Below are 19,936 nucleotides of genomic sequence, written 5' to 3' on the forward strand. Positions count from 1 at the left end.
CCCTGATGATAGTGCTAATTTAGGAGAAGAAGAAGGATCCAAGGCCATAGAACAATTTTGAAAGCAAAATAAGACTGCTGAGTCTTCACCCAGTGTATGAGATTAAGTTTTAATGGCATATGATGAAGTGGCCATGACACAGCCGGCAGAGCTCGTTGAGTTGTTGAAAATGGCTCTTGAAGCTACAGGAAATGAACAGTAGACATAGAAAAAGAACAAGGTAAATCCCAAAGAGTGGAAGGACAAAATTAATCAAGAGAAAAGTCAAAAATAGAGAAGAAAAGCAGTAAACTTGACAAATAAAACCAAAAGCTTGTTCTTTAGAAAGACCAATAAAATAAGCAATATTTGGCAAATATGATAGTGATGGGACTAGCTATAAAACAGAGTTTTTTTTTTTTAATTACAAAAGAATACCATGGTAGCTTTATACCAACACATTTGAAAATCTGGACAAAATGACTGATTATTGATTAGTTATGTGCAGCCATTATTTACTCCTGTTTTGAGTAGAGAATACAAGTAGCTTTATGAAAATAGAAAATATAAACAAAGATATACACCTTAGAAAGACATCAGTTATTTTCCAATGTATTAAAAAATTAGAAGAGTCCTAATACAAAAATCAGATATGGAAAATTTACCCAAAAGTAACTAGAAGCACATTTCTTTTAAGATCTTAAGTTCTACCTCATATTAGCAAATAGATTCCAGCAACGTATTTTTAAAAAGTCATTATGATCAAGAGGGATTTATCACCATAAAGCAGATTTTTTCCCTAATTGGGATTCGGGCAGATGAGCTATGGGACTTTTCAAATCTCCAAAAATAGTGACAAGAATAGTGACAGAAAAATAGGAGGCTGCAAGCAAAAACATTCAGGAAATGAGGAGAAATGAATGAGATTTAATAGATGATTATGACAGCCAGGATAGTACAGTTTGTTGGCACATACTTCATACAAGCTGAGGCTTTGGTTTTTTTGTTGTTGTTTTGTTTTTGTTTTTTTTAATTAGGAGAAATGTCTTAGAAGCAGCACTGTGGGGGGGGGAGAGAATGACAATCTAGTCTCTAAGCTCTACAACAGAGAGTTGTCCTTCTCTGAGGAGACAGTAAGGAAAGCTGTGTCATCAGGGGAAGTCAGTTTTTTTTTTTTTTTTTTTTGCGGTACGCGGGCCTCTCACTGTTGTGGCCTCTCCCGTTGCGGAGCACAGGCTCCGGATGCGCAGGCTCAGTGGCCATGGCTCACGGGCCCAGCCGCTCCACGGCATGTGGGATCTTCCCGGACCAGGGCACGAACCCGTGTCCCCTGCATCGGCAGGCGGACTCTCAATCACTGCGCCACCAGGGAAGGTCGGAAATCAGTTTTTTATTCAAGTCAGAAGATAAAGGAAACATTAAAGGAAAATACTGAAGATTGGGAATTTTGGTAATGACAGACTATATATTCTAAAGGATACACAGAAACTATTTGGGGAGTGAGGGATTGGAAAGAGACGGGAGATTAGATCAGATCAAGAGATGTAAGACGTTATGGGGGGGGGGACCTTGAAGATGGCGGAAGAGTAAGACGCGGAGATCACCTTCCTCCCCACAGATACACCAGAAATACATCTACACGTGGAACAACTCCTACAGAACACCTACTGAACGCTGGCAGAAGACCTCAGACCTCCCAAAAGGCAAGAAACTCCCCACGTACCTGAGTAGGGCAAAAGAAAAAACAGAGACAAAAGAATAGGTACGGCACCTGTACCAGTGGGAGTTTCACACACTAGGAAGCCCCTTCGCGGGCGGAGACTGCGGGGGGCGGAGGGGGGAGCTTCGCAGCCGCGGAGGAGTGCGTGAGGAGAGGGGTTTAAGAACACTGCTTGAGGGAACTCCGGAGACGGGCGCGAGCCGCGGCTGAAAGCGCGGACCCCAGAGACGGGCGGGAGACGCTAAGGCTGCTGCTGCCGCCACCGAGGGGCCTGTGTGCGAGCACAGGTCACTCTCCACACCCCTCTTCCGCGGAGCCTGTGCAGCCCGCCACTGCCAGGTTCCCGGGATCCAGGGACAACTTCCCCGGGAGAACGCACAGCGCGCCTCAGGCTGGTGCAAAGTCATGCCGGCCTTTGCCGCCGCAGGCCCGCCCCGCACTCCGGGCCCCTCCCTCCCCGCCGGCCTGAGTGCGCCAGAGCCCCCGAATCAGCGGCTCTTTTAACCCCGTCCTGTCTGAGCAAAAAACAGACGCCCTCCAGCGACCTACACGAAGTGGCAGGGCCAAATCCAAAGCTGAGCCACTGGGAGCTGTGAGAACAAAGAAGAGAAAGGGAAATCTCTCCCAGCAGCCTCAGAAGCAGCGGATTAAAGCTCCACAATCAACTTGATATACCCTGCATCTGTGGAATACCTGAATAGACAACCAATCATCCCAAATTAAGGAAGTGGACTTTAGGAGCAAGATCTATGATTTTTTTCCCTTTTCCTCTTTTTGTGAATGTATATGTGTATGCTTCTGTGTGAGATCTTGTCTGTATAGTCTTGCTTCCACCATTTGTCCTAGGGTTCTATCCGTCCATGGTTTTTTTTTAAAATTTTTTCTTAATAATCAATTTTAATTTTAATAACGTTATTATACTTTACCTTCGTTCTTTCTTTTTCTTTCTTTCTTTCCTTCCTTCCTTCCCTCCTTTAGACAACGAATCATCCCAAATTGAGGAGGTGGTCTCTGACAGCAAGATTTATGATTTTTCCCCATTTACCTCTTTTAGTGAGGGTGTATGTGTATGCTTCTGTGTAAGATTTTGTCTGTATAGCTTTGCTTCCAACATTTGTCCTAAGGTTCTATCCGTCCCTTTTTTTTTTCCTAAATAAGAATTTTTTAATTCAATAACTTTATTATACTTTATTTTATTTTTACTGTGTCTTCTTTCTGTCTTTTTTCCTTCTTTCCCTCCTTCCTTCCTTCCTCCCTCCCTCCCTCCTTTCTTTCCTTCTTGCCTTCTTGCCTTCTTTGCTTCTTCCTTTCTTTCTTCCTTCCTTCCTTCCCTCCTTTCCTTCTTTCTTTCCTCACACTTCTACTAATTCCCTCTACTTTTTCTCCCTTTTATTCTGAGCCGTGTGGATGAAAAGCTCTTGGTGCTCCAGCCAGGAGTCAGGGCTCTGCCTCTGAGGTAGGAGAGCCAACTTCAGGACACTGGTCAACAAGAGACCTCCCAGCTCCACATAATATCAAACGGCGAAAATCTCCCAGAGACCTCCATCTTAACACCAGCACCCAGCTTCACTCAACGACCAGCAAGCCACAGTGCTGGACAACCTATGCCAAACAACTAGCAAAACAGGAACACAACCCCACCCATTAGCAGAGAGGCTGCCTAAAATCATAATAAGGCCACAGAAACCCCAAAACACAGCACCAGACGTGAACCTGCCCACTAGAGAGACAAGATCCAGCCTCATCCACCACAACACAGGCACTAGTCCCCTCCACCAGGAAACCTACACAACCCACTGAACCAACCTTAGCCACTGGAGACAGACATCAAAAACAGCAGAAACTACGAACCTGCAGCCTGCAAAAAGGAGACCCCAAACACAGTAAGATAAGCAAAATGAGAAGACAGAAAAACACACAGCAGATAAAGGAGCAAGATAAAAACGCACCAGACCTAACAAATGAAGAGGAAATAGGCAGTCTACCTGAAAAAGAATTCAGAATAATGATAGTAAGGATGATCCGAAATCTTGGAGATAGAATGGACAAAATGCAAGAATCAGTTAACAAGGACCTAGAAGAACTAAAGATGAAACAAGCAACGATGAACACCACAATAAATGAAATTAAAAGTACTCTAGATGGGATCAATAGCAGAATAACTGAGGCAGAAGAACGGATAAGTGACCTGGAAGATAAAATAGTGGAAATAACTACTGCAGAGCAGAATAAAGAAAAAAGAATGAAAAGAACTGAGGACAGTCTCAGAGACCTCTGGGACAACATTAAACGCACCAACATTCGAATTATAGGGGTTCCAGAAGAAGAAGAGAAAAAGAAAGGGACTGAGAAAATATTTGAAGAGATTATAGTTGAAAACTTCCCTAATATGGGAAAGGAAATAGTTAATCAAGTCCAGGAAGCACAGAGAGTCCCATACAGGATAAATACAAGGAGAAATACGCCAAGACACATATTAATCAAACTGTCAAAAATTAAATACAAAGAAAGCATATTAAAAGCAGCAAGGGAAAAACAACAAATAACACATAAGGGAATCCCCATAAGGTTAACAGCTGATCTCTCAGCAGAAACCCTACAAGCCAGAAGGGAGTGGCAGGACATACTGAAAGTGATGAAGGAGAAAAACCTGCAGCCAAGACTACTCTACCCAGCAAGGATCTCATTCAGATTTGATGGAGAAATTAAAACCTTTACAGACAAGCAAAAGCTGAGAGAGTTCAGCACCACCAAACCAGCTTTACAACAAATGCTAAAGGATCTTCTCTAGGCAAGAAACACAAGAGAAGGAAAAGACCTATAATAACGAACCCAAAACAATTTAGAAAATGGGAACAGGAACACACATATCGATAATTACCTTAAATGTAAATGGACTAAATGCTCCCACCAAAAGACACAGATTAGCTGAATGGATACAAAAACAAGACCCTTATATATGCTGTCTACAAGAGACCCACTTCAGACCTAGAGACACATACAGACTGAAAGTAAGGGGATGGAAAAAGATATTCCATGCAAATGGAAACCAAAAGAAAGCTGGAGTAGCAATTCTCATATCAGACAAAATAGACTTTAAAATAAGGACTATTAAAAGAGACAAAGAAGGACACTACATAATGATCAAGGGATCGATCCAAGAAGAAGATATAACAATTGTAAATATTTATGCACCCAACACAGGAGCGCCTCAATACATAAGGCAAATACTGACAGCCATAAAAGGGGAAATCGACAGTAACACATTCATAGTAGGGGACTTAAACACTCCACTTTCACCCATGGACAGATCATCCAAAATGAAAATAAATAAGGAAACACAAGCTTTAAATGATACATTAAACAAGATGGACTTAATTGATATTTATAGGACACTCCATCCAAAAACAACAGAATACACATTTTTCTCAAGTGCTCATGGAATATTCTCCAGGATAGATCATATCTTGGGTCACAAATCAAGCCTTGGTAAATTTAAGAAAATTGAAATTGTATCAAGTATCTTTTCTGACCACAACGCCATGAGACTAGATATCAATTACAGGAAAAGATCTGTAAAAAATACAAACACATGGAGGCTAAACAATACACTACTTAATAATGAAGTGATCACTGAAGAAATCAAAGAGGAAATCAAAAAATACCTAGAAACAAATGACAATGGAGACACAACGACCCAAAACTTGTGGGATGCAGCAAAAGCAGTTCTAAGGGGGAAGTTTATAGCAATACAAGCCCACCTTAAGAAGCAGGAAACATCTCGAATAAACAACCTAACCTTGCACCTCAAGCAATTAGAGAAAGAAGAACAAAAAAACCCCAAAGCTAGCAGAAGGAAAGAAATCATAAAAATCAGATCAGAAATAAATGAAAAAGAAATGAAGGAAACAATAGCAAAGATCAATAAAACTAAAAGCTGGTTCTTTGGGAAGATAAACAATATAGATAAACCACTAGCCAGACTCATCAAGAAAAAAAGGAAGAAGACTCAAATCAATAGAATTAGAAATGAAAAAGGAGAGGTAACAACTGACACTGCAGAAATAAAAGAGATCATGAGAGATTACTACAAGCAACTCTATGCCAATAAAATGGACAATCTGGAAGAAATGGACAAATTCTTAGAAATGCACAACCTGCTAAGACTGAATCAGGAAGAAATAGAAAATATGAACAGACCAATCACAAGCACTAAAATTGAAACTGTGATTAAAAATCTTCCAACAAACAAAAGCCCAGGACCAGATGGCTTCACAGGCAAATTCTATCAAACATTTAGAGAAGGGCTAACACCTATCCTTCTCAAACTCTTCCAAAATATAGCAGAGGGAGGAACACTCCCAAACTCCTTCTACGAGGCCACCATCACCTTGATACCAAAACCAGACAAGGATGTCACAAAGAAAGAAAACTACAGGCCAATATCACTGATGAACATAGATGCAAAAATCCTCAACAAAATACTAGCAAACAGAATCCAACAGCACATTAAAAGGATCATACACCATGATCAAGTGGGGTTTATTCCAGGAATGCAAGGATTCTTCAATATACGCAAATCTATCAATGTGATAAACCATATTAACAAACTGAAGGAGAAAAACCATATGATCATCTCAATAGATGCAGAGAAAGCTTTTGACAAAATTCAACACCCATTTATGATAAAAACCCTGCAGAAAGTAGGCATAGAGGGAACTTTCCTCAACATAATAAAGGCCATATATGACAAGCCCACAGCAAACATCATCCTCAATGGTGAAAAACTGAAAGCATTTCCACTAAGATCAGGAACAAGACAAGGTTGCCCACTCTCACCACTCTTATTCAACATAGTTTTGGAAGTTTTAGCCACAGCAATCAGAGAAGAAAAGGAAATAAAAGGAATCCAAATCGGAAAAGAAGAAGTAAAGCTGTCACTGTTGGCAGATGACATGATCCTATACATAGAGAATCCTAAAGATGCTACCAGAAAACTACTAGAGCTAATCAATGAATTTGGTAAAGTGGCAGGATGCAAAATTAATGCACAGAAATCTCTGGCATTCCTATATACTAATGATGAAAAATCTGAAAGTGAAATCAAGAAAACACTCCCATTTACCATTGCAACAAAAAGAATAAAATATCTAGGAATAAACCTACCTAAGGAGACAAAAGACCTGTATGCAGAAAATTATAAGACACTGATGAAAGAAATTAAAGATGATACAAATAGATGGAGAGATATACCATGTTCTTGGATTGGAAGAATCAACATTGTGAAAATGACTCTACTACCCAAAGCAATCTATAGATTCAATGCAATCCCTATCAAACTACCACTGGCATTTTTCACAGAACTAGAACAAAAAATTTTGCAATTTGTATGGAAACACAAAAGACCCCGAATAGCCAAAGCAATCATGAGAACGAAAAAAGGAACTGGAGGAATCAGGCTCCCTGACTTCAGACTATACTACAAAGCTACAGTTATCAAGACGGTATGGTACTGGCACAAAAACAGAAAGATAGATCAATGGAACAGGATAGAAAGCCCAGAGATAAACCCATGCACATATGGACACCTTATCTTTGATAAAGGTGGCAGCAATGTACAGTGGAGAAAGGACAGCCTCTTCAATAAGTGGTGCTGGGAAAACTGGACAGCTACATATAAAAGTATGAGATTAGATCACTCCCTAACACCATACACAAAAATAAGCTCAAAATGGATTAAAGACCTAAATATAAGGCCAGAAACTATCAAACTCTTAGAGGAAAACATAGGCAGAACACTCTATGACATAAATCACAGCAAGATCCTTTCTGACCCACCTCCTAGAGTAATGGAAATAAAAACAAAAATAAACAAATGGGACCTAATGAAACTTCAAAGCTTTTGCACAGCAAAGGAAACCATAAACAAGACCAAAAGACAACCCTCAGAATGGGAGAAAATATTTGCAAATGAAGCAACCGACAAAGGATTAATCTCCAAAATTTACAAGCAGCTCATACAGCTCAATAACAAAAAAACAAACAACCCAATCCAAAAATGGGCAGAAGACCTAAATAGACATTTCTCCAAAGAAGATATACAGACTGCCAACAAACACATGAAAGAATGCTCAACATCATTAATCATTAGAGAAATGCAAATCAAAACTACAATGAGATATCATCTCACACCAGTCAGAATGGCCATCATCAAAAAATCTAGAAACAATAAATGCTGGAGAGGGTGTGGAGAAAAGGGAACACTCTTGCACTGCTGGTGGGAATGTGAATTGGTTCAGCCACTATGGAGAACAGTATGGAGGTTCCTTAAAAAACTACACATAGAACTACCATATGACCCAGCAATCCCACTACTGGGCATATACCCTGAGAAAACCGAAATTCAAAAAGAGTCATGTACCAAAATGTTCATTGCAGCTCTATTTACAATAGCCCGGAGATGGAAACAACCTAAGTGCCCATCATCGGATGAATGGATAAAGAAGATGTGGCACATATATACAATGGAATATTACTCAGCCATAAAAAGAAACAAAATTGAGCTATTTGTAATGAGGTGGATAGACCTAGAGTCTGTCATACAGAGTGAAGTAAGTCAGAAAGAAAAAGACAAATACCGTATGCTAACACATATATATGGAATTTAAGAAAAAAAAATGTCATGAAGAACCTAGGGGTAAGGCAGGAATAAAGATGCAGACCTCCTAGAGAACGGACTTGAGGTTATGGGGAGGGGGAAGGGTGAGCTGTGACAGGGCGAGAGAGAGTCATGGACATATACACACTAACAAACGTAGTAAGGTAGATAGCTAGTGGGAAGCAGCCGCATGGCACAGGGATATTGGCTCGGTGCTTTGTGACAGCCTGGAGGGGTGGGATAGGGAGGGTGGGCGGGAGGGAGACGCGAGAGGGAAGACATATGGGAACATATGTATATGTATAACTGATTCACTTTGTTATAAAGCAGAAACTAACACACCATTGTAAAGCAATTATACCCCAATAAAGATGTTTAAAAAAAAAAAAAGGTTATGGGGATAAAAATTAGTATTTAAATATCCTGAATGCTTGGACTTTTGGTAGTTACAGAGTAAAATGGGAATAAAAGCATGATGAGATTAATCCTGCTGGTCTTCTGGGGGAAGGTAAGTGGTGAAAACAGAGATATGGAGACACGCTGACTACACTGGTGGGGAGTACTGGTTATACACCATACTGGTGGGCTTTCAAAATGCTAAATGGAGGTGGGGTTCTGGCTAGGGAAGGGGAAGTCTATATCGACTTGGACAACAGAATTTCGGGGGGTGGCGATTTATTAAATCCAAGAGAGTAAAATATATCAAAAACAGTGGAGGTCGGGAATCAGACAATGTGAAGAAGTTGGGGAGAGAGGAGGAATTGATTGGGGCTGGGCTGTCCCTGAGTCATTACCTGGTGGTGAGCACTCCTTAAAAGACAGAGCTGGGGAGTAGAGGTTTACCTAATGCAGCGCTGGAATTAATTAGTTGAGGTAAAATATGTTTAGGAACATAGGAGTCTATCACTCACAAGTGTGGAAAAAAATTTCATCTCCCAGTAGAGACACTGCATTTTACACTTGCCATAAGGAAGATGAGTGTTGATGGGGGTCTGTATGATCCTGGGCTGATGATCCATAACACATATAGTCATAAAGATAAATGGGTTCTAAGTGGATCTGGTGATAGATTCTATTCACACTTCTGGTACTTCTTATTAAAATGACTACAAACTCACTTCAGGGATATATGTTCTTTGCAATTAAAGCTGAAAACCAGGCCCCTTAATGAGCCCGTATAGGGTAATACATTGTCTAGTATTAGCATCATGCTATTGCCACTTTTCAGGAAGCACTGTTCGCTAGAGTCTTTTCGTAATTTTACAGATAATCATGAAGTGTAATTAATCATGGGAAAGCATTTACAGGAAAACTTCATTTATTTGGCATGATTGGGAAATAAATGTTCCTACCTTATTATTTTAGATAACTCACACATCCCCCTGGAGAATCCAAAATTTAAAGAAAAAAATCTGTTTTCAATGAACTTCTTTTACAATTTGTTGTTTCTTTAAATACGGTAAAAGAACATAATTTAATCCTTTCTTGACTACTTAGACTAAGCAGGCTAGAGTCATATCTGAAAGCTAGGTAGCCAAGGCCAAGATATTTAACTTCTCTCAACTTTCCTTTTCTCTTCTATAAAGTCAATACCAATTTTATAGGGTCATTATGAGAATTTAATGAGATAATGCAAAGAGAGCTTAGCTCCATTTCTGTCACACAGAACACAATCAAGGGTACCTATGATTATCAGTAGCCTCATCAGATCAGCACCTTAATTAGTAACATCAAAATCTGCCTCCACTCCAATCAAATGATGGCATCAGATCATATGACCCTCGACAAAATGACCCTAGACTACTGAGGTTTTGAATTCCAGTTCCATGTTTTTCAGTATCTTCACTCTTTGCTGCAGTGTGTGTGCCTATACACAACTGCATTAATTTTTCTCTTCAACCACTGGATTTTCTGTTTCTAATATATTCTGGTATAACAAACTTGATACCTGAATTTACTAGGACTGTGTAGACTAAGTATAAAATTAATTTTGAATGAGAGCCAGAGGGCCTCTGTCATAAGCAAAGTCATGGATATTAGTGTATGAAATTGGTGACATCCACATTGGTTATTGAGAAACATTTCTTGAATTCATCTCAACTTTTCAAATATTTGTCAGGCAACTGTTATATAAAGTCTAGATCACTGTCATAGCCTTTTATTTCATGATCAAATGCATTAGAGCACTTAATATGTTCAAGATGTGCTGCTGTACTAGGTATTAGGAATGCAAAAGTGATGAGCTAGGCCCTACTTTTAATTAGGGAGGCTGACCAGAATCTTCGCCATTGTAATATCTTAAGATTGGTACGGAGGATCAGGCTTAAGTTATTTTACCTAGACCTGAGTTTTCTAGGGGAAATGATATTTAACTTGGTTAAGTAAGAGTCAGACAAATAAGTGAAGAGAAAGGCAGGGACATTGGAAGTGTAAAAGTCCAGAGGTAATAAAGAACTTGGAAAAGTTGATGACCTGAATAAAGCTCACTGTAGACGAAACATAAAATGGAACCGGAGGATAATACTGAGTTGTAACGCTGAGTACGTACATTAAGCAGGGACACGGATATGCAGACTGTGTAAACCATGGTAAAGATTTTGGGCTTTTTTCCAAGGATTATGAAGGGTTGTTTAAAGGTTTAATCTGTGAAGTGATATACTCAGGCTTATGCTGAGTATATCATGTTTCAAAGGTCATTTTATGTTAACCACAGATAATGGATGGAGAGTACAAGTCAAGGGATGGGGGACGGTGAGCATGCTGCCCAGTGGTCCGGGGTGGGGGGGAGACTGCAGTGATCCACACTAGAGCGTGGGCAGTACAAATGGTAGGGATTTTCACGAGGGAGAAACAGTAGGACTTGAAGACCAATAGAATAAAGGGAATGAAAGAGAGGTAGGTGTCAAGGCTGACTTTGTGTTGCCCAACTTCACAGATGGTGGTACAATTTACTGAACAAAGGAATACTGACAAGGGACCACACTTGAAAAAGAAGGTCGAGAACTGAGACTCAAAACTTGGCAAATTTGAGGTACCTTTGAAGTATATACTTATCCCCTGGGAAGGGACCAAAATGTGCCCATTACTGTGTGTATTCCAACCTCTTACGCTGTTCCATCAGTCAAAAGTCCTGATAGTATGTCCCAGCAAGGCCACTTCTAAATTTTTACCAAGAGGAAATGAAAGTATATCATCCACACAAAGACTTGTAGACAAATATTCCTAACAGATTTAGTTATAAAAGACAAGACTGGAAACAACCCAAATGCCCATCAGGGAGTGCAAAGTTAAACTGTGGTATATCCTTGTAGTGGAACACTATTCAGCCATAAATAAGTAAGTGAATAAATGGAGTAAGCTATTGATACGTTCAACGACATGAATGAATCTCAAAATCATTATGCTGAGTAAAATAACTCAGACCAAGAAAAAAAAAAGCATAATGCCATTTTTATAAAATTCTAGAAAATGTAAACTAATATATAGTGAGTAAAGCATAGAGAGAAGAAAGAATTGCAAAGCTGCACAAGAAAACACTGGGAATTATAACATATTTGGTATTTTGATTGGGATGATGGGTTTGTGGGTCTACGCATATATTGAAACTCACAGTATTTAGTATACTTTAAATATGAACAATGTATTGTGTGTAAATTGTACCTCAATAAAGTTATTAAAAAGTCAACCCCCCGATCACCTGCTTCCAACCAGGTGAGTTCTCATTCCCTGTTCTATGTCCCATCATAACAACCTGTTTGATAATTAGCAGCACACCTGTTTGCTCCTTCTCTCCCTGTGGATTTCCAGCTGGGCGCCAAAAGAGATTAAGCCCCTTTTGTTCCATGTGTCTCTTACAAACCTAACACAGTGAATGAAAGGATGAAGCATTGGTAGTCTCACTCATGCTGGTAAATATCTGAGAATGAACACCTTTTCCTATCAAATCAGGTCCTACGAGGACAGGGCAATAGGGGATGGATCAATGGTGGATACTAGGAAAGGTGTCTGCTTACGGTGCTCTCATATGCAAGTGAGGGACAGGAGGGTAAACAGGAGAGGGAGTGAGATAGTTAGGAAACAATGCTTTAACTTGAGACACATGTAGAAACCAGTAAAGAAAAATCTACGTGGAGGTGGAACACAATATAAAAACTATCCCATTTAATTTATGCTACCTATGAGACACCAAAGAACAATGCTTACATTTCAGGAATGGTGTTGGAAGTGCAAATCGAGAGGGAGATTTTGTGCGTATGTTAGATGCAGCCGTCAGGGAACAGCCATTCTGGAATGAAGCGATGTCACGTCACTTTGGGGTTTCACTGTCATTCAGCTTCACTCTGAGCTCACTGCCCTCAGGAAGTTAGCAGGTTAGACGCTTTAACTGAGAAGGGAAAGCTTTGAGTCCTGGGAGATATTCCTGTAGCTGAGAGTTTAATTTTAACTAAATGGAAACGGCTCATGAAATAAAAGCAAGATTGAGCCTTTATGGAACATTTTAGGATTGTACACGGCGGCAGTCCCAAGATGAACAACCAGGGTCCAAAGGTAAACTTAAAAAGATGCCTGTAGGGTCACTTAAAGCATCTGAAATGACCTACCATGGAAAATAAAATCCTAATGGGCAAATCCTTGTGCTTTATCTATACATACAAATGGAAAGTTAGATAGTTATCTAGCTGTTTTTAGATATTCAGTTTTATGCAAACGATGTTATTCTTAACGGCATTTTTGTAAGGCCCTCATTGCATACCATTTTAATTAAACTTTTATTTATTTAGCCACTGTGTTCACTGCCACGGAGCTGTAAATTATAATTTAAGATATAATTATTTCCTGATTTCAAGGATTAGCCTCTCTCTGCGCTACTTAAATAATACTTAAATAATATGATAGAAATTCTGTGATTCAACACTCAACTGAAAGATAAGAACAGTGTTTCAAGGGGGTTGGAAGAAGAGAGATCTATGTAAGCAATATGGAACAAGTAACTTTGCAAAGAAGAGATGGGCTTTGAGGCTACTCTTGAAGGATTCTTGAACTGGGGAAGTGATATAAGATAGAGAAGGGCATCCACATAGGAGAACAGGAGGAGTACAAGAGAGATACCACAGAAAGCGCTCAGGTTTCCCTCCTTGTTAAAAAAAAAAAAAAAAAATCTTATGGTGTCTGAGTTTGTTCAAAGTCTAAGAAAAATATTAGCATAGGCAGGGCTTCTCTATAATGGTGTAATGATCGAACCTGAAATAGAAACCACCTCAGGACAGAGGGAGGGTAAAAAGGCGTCAATTTCTCATTGTCTCCCATCAACACCCACTGTACTACACATAGTTCATAGATTAAAATCTTTTTTGACTGTGGACCTCAGATTGGACTGCCTGCGAATATGGTGTTCCACAGCACAGGCTAGTTTTATCTGTTTCTGGATTTTAATGCTTATGTTAAACTTCTGTAGTGAGAGATACTCTAGCAGGGTACTAAGTATCAAAATGGAATTTGTCTTTACTAATGGCTTTAAAGTTAATCTGGGTTAGGGATTATAAAATTATAGATATTAGTATTTCCCTACTGTGTGATGAAAGCAACCCATGCTATACCATGCATTTAAGAAATGTCACCACACAAATCCCAAGATGGTCTTCCTCCACAATTCCAATGGCCAAATCCTTCAGGAACAGAATGCCATCCTCTTCTGAAATAATAATGTTAGATATAGTACTATTTTTAGAGTTGCTTGAGGGTTTGTTTTCTTGGTTTTTTTTTTTTTTTTGCGTTACGCGGGCCTCTCACTGTCGTGGCCTCTCCCATTGCGGAACACAGGCTCCGGACGCACAGGCTCAGCGGCCATGGCTCACGGGCCCAGCCGCTCCACGGCATGTGGGATCTTCCCGGACCGGGGCACGAACCCATGTCCCCTGCATCGGCAGGCGGACTCTCAACCACTGCGCCACCAGGGAAACCCTGTTTTTTTTTTTTTTGATGTTAACTATAACAGGCCAAGTAGGAGGCATAACCAATATGAGAGGCAGATCAACTTGCCTAGGGCCACAGATACCGCAAATAAAAGAAAATAATTTTAACACGTATTTAATATTTTACAGGTTCTAGGCAATATTCTATGAACTTTCACATACGTTAAAATCACCATAACAACTGTGTGAAGAGAATATTATTAGCCCAATTTTATGGATGAGGAGACCGAGGCTCAGTAAGATTAAAAGCAACAGAACACAGATATAAACTCAGGTCATCTGACCCCAATCCCAATATTCTGTGTAATCATCATGATTAAAGTAACATGTATTAGGTACTTGCTCTATGCCATCTTCTCTGCTAAGTGTTTTATATAAATCATCTCATTCCCAGCATAATGTCCCTAGAAAGGAATATCACTGGCTAACATTCACAGATTCAGAAACAGGTTGATCAAGGTCACACAGCTGATAAGTAACCCAGCTAGAACTTGAAATCTGAGTTTAGAACTAACACTCTTTATTAATATATTTTGCTGCCTCTTAAAGGATAGTGCAATCCTAAAAGTGAATTCAGTTACAGGTATTAGGACCTTATTCAGGCAATATCTATGTGATAAAGTGAGGGAGAAAATCCATTCTCTTGGGGAATCAGACAGCAAGCACACATTGAAATCTCATTAGAAATTAGTTACAGGAAATAATACGTTTAAATGTTTCAGTATATCATCCTCCTCCACAAAAAGGACACTTCCATTTTCGCTTAATATCCTATCCTTAATTAGCAATGACAAGAGCCTCAATTATGGATTGCTTTCTATATGTGCCTAAAGCCATGCTTAGCAATTTATATAAAATATCTCATTTAATCCTCACAACCAGACTATTAAGTCTATGATTTCTTCCTGTGAATCAAGGGAACAGTATACAAAGCTCAAAGAACTCGAACAGGTGCTAACCTACCTAGTTAAGGGAAGCAGAGCAATTCTGGCCCACAAACACCTTGGAAGCTAATCATCTCTGCCTTTCACATGGAAGCCACAGTTGTGAGATTATTCAGCAGTCACCTGGTGAGATGTAAAGCATTTTATCTGATACGACTGTGGGAAATGTGCTATAAAAATAAACCCAGTGTGCCTTGCTTGTTGTGCCGAAGAAACCTCCCTGGACAGTGTGAGTGGATAAAATATTGAAGAAATATTGCTGCCCATGATTAGAGTTAGAGGGATGGAAAAATATATATATATTTTTTTGAAGCATATATTTGAGAAGGGGATAAACAGCCACAGACTTCCTTACTTTTGTCCAGAGAATGTGAGCAATTCAGCAAAGAGCTCCTAGCCTTCGTCTGTGTAAAACTATTGCTAGACGTTAACTTGCCAGGGCTGCAGGACCCAGCACCTCCTGCATGTATACCCTGTCAATGGAATGTGAGCAAAGGTAATGAATGTCACTTCTGGGATGGAGTGATTAAGAGCAGAGCCTCTACACCCTTTTCTCCTCTGTCTTCCAACTACATTCCAAAGGCTTTGAGGCCCTAGGAAATAGAGTCAGGACACAGAAGAAGCCTGGGCTCCTAATTCACTTCATGGAGAAAAGATCTCAGCAAATAAAAAATATCATGTTGGATTATGTCCTTAAAAGCACAAACTCTATTAGATAGATTTCCATCTTGGGCAGGTGAATACTCAAATACATAATAAGACTAAATAAAATATTTTTCTCCTGATATTCTGTTCATAAGACTATAATGATACTTGTCCAACTGTACAATAATTATGTGTTAACCTCTATGACTCCCCTCAAGACTGGGAGACCCTCCAAGGTAATGATAATGACTTTTTCACCTTTCCAGCTCAGCACCTAGATCAATACCAGGTATAGTATCCACAGTAACAAATATTTTGTGAATATATGAATGATGTGTAAATAGATGGATACAAGTATGAATAAATGAGTGAAGAGACTGGAGTATACAGAGAATAAAACAATTATTTTCATAACAAGACCACACAAATTACTTTCCATTTGACTTTAGAATGCATTTTGGAACTTATATTTAAATGTGGGTGTGTCCAAATCAATTCAAAATCATTCAAATAATAGAATTAAGTCAAACCATGAGAGGTTAAAAAAAAGAAAAGAAAAAAGCTTGTCTCTTTTGTTCTTCATCCTCAATTTCTCTCCCTAAACCTTTCTGGCTTAGGCAAAGCACCAACCTAACTTGAATTGTCCTTTTTCATTCAAAGTGTGTTACCTTCCTGCTGAGTGTCTTAAGTAAAAGATAAAGAATAAATATGTTCTCAGCTCCTGTGAGGCTGCAGGTTTAGTCTAGGTAAAGAAAGGGTAAAATAGAGAAGTTTGCCATTTTTTATATGACTTTCAAAGTTCTTCAAGGCTGTTTTAAGTCACATACCTGAATCAGAGGGTACCAAGCAGTCTGCTTAGGTATACAGTTCTGAATCTAATGTTTGTAAGTGGGACATGAGATAATGATCCCCTCAACCCTTGGGGCTGCCTGGTACAGCCTGGGTTACCCAGAACCCTGCAACTATTCACATTCAGCCACAAATAGCCTCTCTAGGGTCTCCCAGGAAGGTTACCCGAGAGAGAGAGAGAGAGAGAGAGAGAGAGTCAGACAAAAGGTCAAAAGTGGTCTCGGATGGCAGACACAGTGAGAAACACCACACCCGTGGGTCCATCAAAGTTCTCTCGCCATTCAACCAGTGGGCATCAGCTTGTGCAACAGCCAGCGGCGAGTATGCCAGTGCTGATGGTGAACAAGAGATTGCTAGGATTGCTACAAGAACTAATGATCCAGAGCAAAGATACAGCAGGTCAGGGGCGGGAGTCCCAGGAGACCTTGTCAGCATGGGTTTAGGTGGTTACCCGCCCATCTCTGTCTTCATGTAAAGATGATATGACCGCCTAGTGGATGTGAAGGCTCTACCACAGTCTGTGCCTTCTACCATCATTATTGGGACATACCTTACAAAAGCAACCACCAACTTGGAACGAAATCAGTCTCATACACATCATCAGATGATACTGCAATGAGTTTTTGTGTGCCAAAGAAAGAAGAAACTAGATTCTTTGAAAAACACTGGCTTGAAAATTTTTGATCGTAAAAATGATTAAAATTTTCTTGTCTAATGTGACAATCAAAAATAGAGAGATGTTATTAAAACATTGATTAGAATTACAGTCACAACTTCAAGAGTAAGACCTGGTAAACAAAACAAAACAAACAAAAAAACCAAAAAACACTTATGTTTGTGGAAGCAACTACAAGTTTCTCAGTAAAAATCCTGAAAAGCATTACTTGAAAATTATGTAAATTAAGTATTTGATATCTTTCCCAATACTTTATACTTTATTATGGCTTGTTATTTTAAATTTTTATTTACATTAGTTGTTTTACTTTATCATTGTTTAATATAAAGGCTATACAATTTTTACCAAGCTCCATTTAGATCCCCTCTAGTTTATTCTAGTATAGCATACAAGTATCATTTAATAAGTGTGCCATGAAGTGAAAACAGTAAGCAGTAGTACCTACCTATATAAGCAGCATATTAATATTCACAACTAGACAATGTGTTCTAGAGTCGAAGGGGGCAGAACCCAGAAGATACCCTTAGCCTACTGATTAGGTAAATATTCAATTTAAGATGATATATTCCCTAGACCACACAAAAAATAGATACCAGTGTAATAATAAGATTTGAGGTCTGTAATTTTATCTAGCAATGTAGCCCTTAAGGCAGCAATCGCTGGTGTTTCATGAATTAATTGCCTACCCTGGAGCTTTTCAACATAGAATACAAATTAATCCCACACACCTTACTATTATAAAATTTACTTACATTTTTCATGACACATGCAGAATCTAAAGATTTATAAATATGGAGTAGATAATGCTTTCCATTTAAATTTGGCATCAAGCTATCGCTCTGAGCCCAAAATAACAATGCAGACAACGCTGGTTTAAAAAAAATCCCAGATTTACTTAATTTTGGCTGTTTGTTCCTTTGCCTAAGTGTTTGGTTTTTTCTTTTTTTTTTTTAATCTTACTCTCTAAAGCCAAGCCGAAGTTCTTTCTTCGAAGAATCAGATTTTTTGACTGATGGTGAAGCAGATGGATCACAAAATTAGGAGGTAGGACAACTGGATATTTCTGATTACAACTCTTTTACAGATTTGTTTGCTTGAGTATGGTTTTTTGCTTCTTATTTGAGCTAGAGTTTCCTCATCACTAGAATGAAGGTTTTCATTAAATATTTCTGAGTGTTCTTTTGAGCATCATGTGAATTTGTGATCCTGTCTAACTTGTTGCAGAAAAAATTTAAATGTATATAATCTCAGAAGTATTTATACTAGTTATAAATTCAAACAAAGTAGGGATTTTAAACGCTGAATTATCCTGATTTTATGCCATGCTGCCACTAATAAACAAACAGCAAGTTCCCTGATAGTGATTCTCTATTATGGGATATTGATATATTTTGGGATTTGGAGGTTGGATTGACCTCCCCCTGTTTACAAGACACAACTTTCTGATTTGCCACCTGCTATGTCTCCTATTCATCTTTTTGTAAGACTTTTTAAACATTAAGCAAAACCCTCATGGTACAGAATTTCCCACAAGTGGCCCACATTTGAACAGTAGGATTCAACTGAGACTTGAAGATGGGCCACACGCAGCACACCCTGCTGACATGTTCCTCTACCCACATCCCTCCTTTTCTCACTGCCTGGTAATTGAAGTGTATTTTTGTCAGTGGTGTCAAAGCCTGTCTCCTAGGCTGTCTTATTATTTTTAAATCCCCGACAAGTCCACCACAGTGATCCAGCAGCTCCTTGCACTTTATAGGTGCTCAAGATCTATTGGCCAAGCCAACACGTCTCTCTCAGTTTCTCTAGACTTGCAGGTCCTTAACTGCAGACCCTAGGGTGACTGGGAGACACAGCAGCTGGCCTGGAAGAAACTGTGCATAAACCACAGATTTTTACTTATGCAGCTTTGTGCATTAATTCTGGATAAGCACATGATAGAATGTCATATGTGTGAACTTTACCTTTCAGGTGTAGTGATGGTGGGAAAGAGGCTGGTAATAGCTATTGTAGACCACACTGCATTACAAACAATCTGATAAATCCAAGCAATTCAATTCAAAATGGTCAATTAAGGGGAAAAATGCAGTCATTTAACTTGATAATTCTACATGATACATTAAGTCTCTCACAGACTCCACCACAATGAAAGCGAAAAGAGTTGAACGAAGGTAGAGGAAGATTTTCTTTAAGGTCCACTACTTGATTTCTTTTAGCTCCTAAATATGTGGGAAGCAGTAATGCATGGTGTTCAGGCCATTGTACTCACCTGATCTTGGAGTTGGGCAGTGTAATTTGTGCACTGGCTGAACAGATGGATAACTGATCATAGGCAAATTCTTAACTTTTCTCTTCCTCAGTGTCTTCATCTGTAAAATGGGGATATTATTGGTACTTACTTCTTAAGAGCTTTGTGAGGATTAACTACACTAATCCATGGACAAGAGACACGTTGTCTACATAACAGGTGCCCAATAAGTTACAGTGATTGTG

Source organism: Orcinus orca, chromosome 11 (assembly GCF_937001465.1).
Source record: "Orcinus orca chromosome 11, mOrcOrc1.1, whole genome shotgun sequence".
NCBI classification, from domain to species: domain Eukaryota; kingdom Metazoa; phylum Chordata; class Mammalia; order Artiodactyla; family Delphinidae; genus Orcinus; species Orcinus orca.